Below are 7461 nucleotides of genomic sequence, written 5' to 3' on the forward strand. Positions count from 1 at the left end.
CAAGGATAAAGAAGCAAACTCAGTGAAACTGGAAATGCACTAGAGGTCCTCAGATTTGGAGAAGCAGAGGCTGCCCTTGGGGACCTTGCACCTGAGTCCCAGGCAGAGGGAGAGGCCCAGCACAGCTCTGCCAGTGGTGTTCACAGGGCTCTCCTCTGGGGCACCAGGCAGACTTGCCTTCTCAGAGTAGGTGCGGGAGCCAGCGCCAGGCCTGTGCTCCCCAGCTCTCTGCCGCATGCTTGACTTGCTCTTGGGGCTTGGAAGATGTGACGCACCCCCTGGAGCCAGAAAGAGCTTTACTTAACAGGGGCAGCAGCGGGGTTCTCCTTCTGTTGGTGGCATGCCTCCCAAGACGGCTCCAGGGCACACAGCAAGGGTTCCTCAGGACAGGGGAGCCCTGCAAAGGGCTCAGGAGCACCCTGCTCAGAGCCGCCCATCCCCCTAGAACAAGCCCAGGGTGGATTCATCTTGTCAATCACACTGACATCCTCCCATGAGAAAATAAGGCAACTGGCGTTTTTAAGGCGCTTTGATGTACAAAGAGCTTTTTCAATGTACAGAATTCCTGGGTTACCAAGATTAATGGGGGAAGATGTGACATTTGTTGTGCATAATTTAAATTCAAATAGGCTCCCAGGGAAGGAGAATCACGGGTGCTGCACCGGCCTGTGCCTCCAGAGCCAAGCCCGTCACTGGTGTGCTGCTCTGGGCTGCTTTGGGTCCGTCTTAATTTTTATAATTTGGAGAGTGAAACTGCACTGTATAATGTTGCAAAGCTCATTCTTATTTTTGAAATGAAGTTATCCCATTTGTGCATCATTTCTTTTTTAAAAAACCACTTAAAATGAACAAATGTTTTTCTCACTTTAAAATATCTAATTTAAAAACAAGAAATATTGAACAGTTGACTGAATTCCCAAAATATAGAGAAATGCACAGATGCAGGTATGTGTCAAGCTTAGAGAGGGAAGATTTCCCAGAGGATATGTGTGTGCTCTAAGCTGGGTCAGTCCCAGTCACTTATGGTAGCAGAGACATGGACGCTGCCCTGGGAGGCCAGCAGCCTCACTCTGCTCCACAATGCAGAACAGAGGAGCCCCAAACATTCCTGTGCACAATCATACAGACATTCCTTTTGCTGCCTGTGAGCTGGGGTATCCCTCTGTGCTTAGCCCAGAGGCATGGAAGGTCCACATGTCCCCTGGCGATGTCCAGTAGGACCAGGGTTATAGCCCTCTGCTTTTTCCCTCTGCCTTCAAGTCAGAAATGGGAGAGAGAACACTGTGGAGCCAGAGAGAAGGAGAGGGTTAGCACAGTCCTGCAAGGAAACAGGTGGGATTGAGGGCACCCAGGCTGTCTCTCCTGAACCCATGCACGTCACGTCCTGGAAGAGTTGAGAACCAGCTGAAGCTCACGTGTAACCCTGACCCATGGGATGTGATGAGGTAGAGGGGTTGACAGGGACCCCAGCTCACAGCAGAGGATCACAAAACTCTTGCATCTCTCCGATGACCTGTGACCTGTGAATGACATGCATATCTATGAGGAGCATCTATTAGGGCCAAATGGAACCTAACCTATAACACTCCTGCACTTGCTCCTGATGCCCTGACACTGCAGAAATCCCAAAAGGGGCTGCACCCCCACCTGCAGCCATGGCCGTCCCAGGGCTCCACCCACCTCGCCGTGCCTGCTTCCCTTCTATTCCCAGAGGTTCAACGGCCAAGGTGGACAGAGCCTGGGGCTTAAGACTGCCCTGGCCACATAAGCGGTGCAGACACCTGCAGAGAGGCCCAGAGCACTGCTGCAGTTCACTGCACTGCGTCTCCCAGGAAGAAGCCCTGAAGTTCCCACCAGCTGACCATCAAGGAGTCTGGGGACAGAGCCCTTTGTGAACCGGGCCTCCTGCCTGTGACTCTCCCAGCCTCCCTGCCTGCACCACAGGACAACAGACACGCAGGGACTCGGGGTCTGTGTGGGGACAGAGTCTGCTCTCACCTGGCCTCCACCCACCCAGCAAGTCGGGGCCAGAGCTCTGGCCACACGCAACCCTTGAGCCTATGGCACAAAGGACAAGGTTTGTCTGCCCATTCAGTGGGTGACGATCTTGTGGGTGTCCTGGGGAGGGTCCCAGTCAGGCCTGGACACACTGGGCTTCCACCTGTGGGGAAGTGCCCCCAGGTCGGTTATTTCTCCTCCAGCATTGACTGCAGCACAGGAAGGTAGGGACAGTCACCAGGCCTCAGGAGGAAAGTGGGACGAGATGACCTGTGCTGATTTTGAGTCTCACCCCAATGGAAGTCCTCTAGGAACAGCTGGACAACAGGTCTGCTCTACCTTGGACTCAACCCCAGGTCCAACTGGAGGCGTTAAGGGGTCCCTACAGGTGGCCTTCCTACCCCACACTCCCCATGCATCTTAGTGCTGCAGGTGCTCCCCACCAGACCCCTCTCCCCTTCAAAGCCACCTGGCTCCTCGTCTCTTGGCTACACACCTGCTTCCTCTCCAGCCCTCCCACACCTTCCCTCCACACCCTCCACCAAGTCAGCCAGTAGCTGTACTCTCCCCCAGTAGCCTCTGCACCCCCTTTCTGCATCTTTCCCAAGGGCCCCTTCTTGGGGGGAAGGGGGTGCACTGGGCAGCATTTCATCACTGAGGACCACATACATACTCACACCTGCACACACGCGTGCTTTCCGTTGCCAGCCAAGCCAGGCTGGTGTCCAGATGCAGCAAATGAGCCCTCCCAGAACAGTCCTGAGTCACAAGAGGGAGAACCAGGATGGATGGAGCCCTGAGCTGAATGCAGAGCCCAAGCCTCAGGAGCAGGCAGACGGTGTGAACTCCTGGGGTCGGGAGCACTGGAGTCCAGAAAGCAGGTCCCAGAATCCGAGGCAACAGCAGAGAGAAGTTGTGGGGAATGGAGAGGAGAAGCCAGTCTCTAAGTAAACCAGGCGTGTCACAGGCATGTCACACTATGCAAGACACACAGGAGCACAGGAGGGTAACCAGAGCACAGGGGAAGCCCCAGTGGGGGCCGGCAATGACATCATAAGGGAGATACAGTCTGCGGAGCTCTCTGACCTCCATAAAAATGGACAGGCAACTCGTGAACAGCATTTACCATAAAACTGGGCGATGGCATCCTGTTATCCCCAGAATAGCTTGAGAGATCTATTCCCCCAGAGCCTCCCTGCTGAATCTATCAAAAACAGCATCCCACACCAGACCGCTGGAAGGACGTGACGTGAACACTGAGGTGAGCCTGGAGCAGACAGCCTGACATCCAGGTGCTGCAGAAAGACACAGGGTGGGTGAGCACAGAGAGCGGATGTGTGGCTTCATGAGCAGACAGCGTGGCCACAGGCCACCTCTGAACCCAGGTGGAGCAGGCAGAGAGAGGCCAGTGTTCCTCAGCAGCCCTCACGATGGCGGAGGAGACGGCGGTGTTGGCGCTGCAGATTCCCAGGCACGCAGGTGCAGCAGGGTCAAGTAAACCAGCATAGAGGTCATGGTCTGGCTTGATCGTCCCTGGTCCCAAGGAACCAAGACTGGTGTGGATGAGGAGACCATGCGACCATCTCATCTGCACTGGGGGTGCAGCGCAGCGGTAGAAGCTTGCCTAGCATGCACAAGACCCTGAGTTCCAATCCCAGCACTTCAGAAGGGCTGCAGGTGCAGGTCAGTGTTGGAGCACCTGCCCATCATGGGCAAGGCCCAGGTTCCACCCCCAAAACCACAAGTAACCACAATAAACAAAGCCTTCTTGACGGACACATAAAAATAAATGGCGGAACCTGGCTTTGCACCCCGGGGAAAGAGTGGACCTGGGCCTCCAGCTGCTCACTTCAGATCCAAGGAGCCCCCTGAGGGCTGGTCACCAGGCACCTGAAGTCCTGCTGAAGGCAACAGCCACCTCCGATGGAACCTCTGCATGTCTGTCATTGGTTGAGGGGTACAGAGAACATCCCCTACCCCCGGAGTCTGCTTCTGGGGAGCCCCCACACTCTTGACCAGGGGTGATGCAACAAGAGTTTCTGCCCAAATGATCCAGGAAGTTACACGTTTGTGCATGACTGTCTGTGCCTGGATTTTATTTAATAGTAACAGGTTAATTTCAAAAAACAAAACACAAAACACAAAACACTTCTGATGTGTGGGAACACTGGAAGCTTCTGCGGTCCAGCCACCACAGCCCACCGCAGCCCACCACAGACAACCCGGAGCCTCACAGTGACTCTGGCTAAGGGCTGTGCCCCAGGAGGACAAGGGGAAGCCCCAAGGAGAAGTCCTCCACCACAGTGTCCAGGGCCACCCTCTGCACCCAGATCCAGCTTCCTTCTCCAGTGTCCAGCGGGATAAACACATTTCTATTCTCGGTATCTGATGACCTTGAGGGACAGCTTCCCCAGAGACGGCCAGCTCCAGAGATGCAGAGACTCACCAGTAAGTGGGACTTCCCTATGCAAACCAACCAATCCAATGCCTCTCAACCAGCCCAGGCCACTACTCACTGGCCTGGTCACCCCAAGGCCAGTACTGGATGACGAGGGCAGCCCCTAGGCCTCAGAATCCATCTGATCAGCCAGTCCCAAGCGCCCCTGCCCCACCCCACCTGTCCCTTCCCATGGAAGCCACAAGAAAGGCTCTGGCCTCCACTCCCCTCTTTCTCTCTGCCCCCGTCCACCCTGGTGCTTCCTGTGGACCCTCAAGGGCCCTGCCTCCTGTCTCTGGGGACCTGTCTTCCTGCAAGACAGTCCCTCCTGAGCCTGTCCTAAACACAGACCTGATGGAAACAGGTGGATCTCTCAGCAGCAGCCCCACACCCAGCACCTGGGCCCTCTTGCTGGCTCCGGGCAGAGGTGATGGAAATGCTTCCCGTGAGCCTGGCTGAGTGGAACTCACAGCAATCTCCAACGCGCTGAAGTGCAGCCGGGAGGAAAGGACGTGGAGCTGGCGGTGCTGTGGAGGGCACCTCCTCCTCCAGCAAGCCCCCCTCTGGTCCCCAGACCTGGCCTCTGAGCCTACACCACCATCACCGGAAGCCTTTCTTGAGACAGAGCCCCGTCCCACTCTCCTCCTGATCAGCTCTGAGGGAAGCAAAGCAGCTGAGGACGCTGCCCAGCAACTACGACAACCCCCAGCTGGGAACCCCTGCCTCCCTGGACCTCGGCAAGGCTTCCCATGTGGAAGAGGAAAACAAATTCTCTGTGAAAAGAGAAAAATCAAAAGTTAAATACAGGCTCTCAGGGGATAGCTGGCCCTGGTGCCACTGGGCACAGAAAACCCTGCCAGGCTCAGCAGCCACAGCTCCTCTGCTGCAGTCACCCAGAGCAACTCACCCTCAGCAGGAGCTCTCTGAAAACACAGGACGCCTCCCATAGCCCAGTACATTTTCAACCCACCCCCAGATCCAGCCCTTAACGAGCCTGTCACCCCACCAGGAAGGGCTGAGAAGAGCATAGCCTGAGAGACCCTGGAGCCAGGGCCCTGGGGGCTCACCATGGGCTCTGCCCCGGGAGGGTGCCTACTACCTGGGGCCACCTCTCAGCAGGGAACCAGTTCCAGGCTTCAAATCAAGGGGCTCCTCCCAGCCACCTAGTGGGATGTGTAGCCTGGATCTTTCCCCCTGTGAGACCCTTCCCAGAGCCTCAGCATTCTCTCTGCAGGCCTCAGGCCCCTGCCCACCCACCTGCTGTACCTCCACACCTCTGGAAGAAGGGTCTTGCTTCCCTCGGAGGGGCCTTCTATCAGGGTTTCCCAAGGTGAGTGCGGAACTGTTGGGAGAGAACAGCGAGCAAAAGATGGCCTCCCAGCAGACAGCACTGGCCACACCCTCATGTGCCACTGCTGACAGCGTCCACTGGCTCACCTCCCTGGACAAGTCACAGCCACTTGCTAATGTTACACTGCCATGTGATAGGAAGTCACCTAAAATTGGAGGAGTTTTTTCCTTGCCCAGTTTTCAATTGTTCCAAATACTGGCTTCGAGTCTGCGTTTTTCATAGCACACCAACGTGGTCTCTACTCTAAGGACTGCAGGACATGCAAGACCATGGCTCTGCTCTTGGCTTCAGTGGGCTTGGCCTGCAGGTCTAAGGCCTCCCCACAGTGATGTCTGACAGCACCACTGACAGCAGACGTGCACAGTGAGGCTCGCAGCTGCAGTGGGAGGATCATGTGAGAGGTGAAAACACCGAGGTCCCTGAAGTGGTAGGACGGGATCCAGAGTGGCCCCTGCCCTGAGCCTGTGAGCAGGCACGGCACTGGTCCAGGACAGGGCTCGGCTGGGGAGGGATGTTCAGGCCAACAAGGCTCCTGCTTCCCAGGCACCTAGAGGCAGGGGTGCTGCGAGAGCCAAAGGTGGATGGAGCCCACATCTTGAGTTTGGCGGTGGTGGGAAGATTGACACTAGAGGGCGGCAAACACTAAAACCAGGGTTTTATTTTGTTTTATTTTATTTTATTTTATTTTATTTTTTGGATAGTTGGAGTTCCAGCACACACTTCTTATAATTATTAGGGGAAGCTATTTACAAAATCATATCCATTCAATTGTGTTTCAGATAAAAACATGTCACTGTGAACTGGACACAATGGTGCATGCCTGTCATCTCAGGAATGCAGAGGCTGAGGCAGGAGGCTGAGGCTAGCCTCAGCAACTTAGCAAGACCATGTCTCAATATAAAACAAAAAGGACTGGGGAGAAAGCTCAGTGGTAGAGCACCCTTGGGTTTAAATCCCAGTACCCCCATTAAAAAAATTGTGTACACCAAACAGTGGGAAGTTGTCTTACTCAGAGCTCAATTCCTAAATACTTAAGATATACAGCTACTATTTGGCAGAGAGGAGTCCTGAGCAGCCCTGATGTCAGTCAGGCCCCCAAGCTCCACAGAGGTCTGGTGGACCATGGCAAAGACCAGCTCTGTAACCAGTCTTGGTGCTCTCCTATGGCTGCTGAGCCCCGGCACCACCTGCTCATCTTCTCAGGGATCCCACAGGGCTCATTAAGGAGCTTTGAGGAATCACCCGCACATTTGCCACCCACTGCCACCTCCATCACCTACTCATTCTCCTCCACAAGTTTTCATACTCACAGACCCTGAAGCTCATCTTCTCCCCGGAAGCCATTTCCTCCTCTGGAAGCAGGCTGGTGTCTACTGGTCATGGCAGACGCCCCTCCTCATCTCAACAGCACTGTGCTCTCTTGCTCTTCTCACCTTACTGTCTACGCAACAGCAACTCACTGGTGGTGACCTTGGGATGGATGTGACTAAAGCTGATATGGTCAGGAAATCTGATAGGCTCTGAAATTTTCCAAGTCACATTTCAGAGATTGGACAGCTACCCATAAATAGTTCTAGAAGAATCTCAGCCAAGGCCAGAGGACCATGATGCCCTGCAGGACCCTCAGTAGAGGTGGCTCATGGCCTCAGCCCTAACACAGGAGACAACCAGCTGC

General features: G+C 55.0%; 1 long non-coding RNA gene across 4 annotated transcripts; it reads right to left on the reverse strand.

Annotated features, from left to right (window-relative positions):
* Positions 1-763: 763 nt before the first annotated feature.
* LOC144255136 (uncharacterized) lies at positions 764-7461 on the reverse strand. Of its 4 annotated transcripts, XR_013343659.1 has the most exons (5): positions 7097-7461; positions 5710-5777; positions 3125-3531; positions 2676-2861; positions 764-1520 (listed from the first exon to the last, which is right to left on the reverse strand). It is a non-coding gene; the product is annotated as an uncharacterized LOC144255136 (long non-coding RNA). The 4 variants fall into 4 exon arrangements; XR_013343658.1 differs by having other exon boundaries at positions 2676-3293; XR_013343656.1 differs by having other exon boundaries at positions 2676-3531.

This window comes from Urocitellus parryii, chromosome 5 (assembly GCF_045843805.1).
Source record: "Urocitellus parryii isolate mUroPar1 chromosome 5, mUroPar1.hap1, whole genome shotgun sequence".
NCBI classification, from domain to species: Eukaryota; Metazoa; Chordata; class Mammalia; order Rodentia; family Sciuridae; genus Urocitellus; species Urocitellus parryii.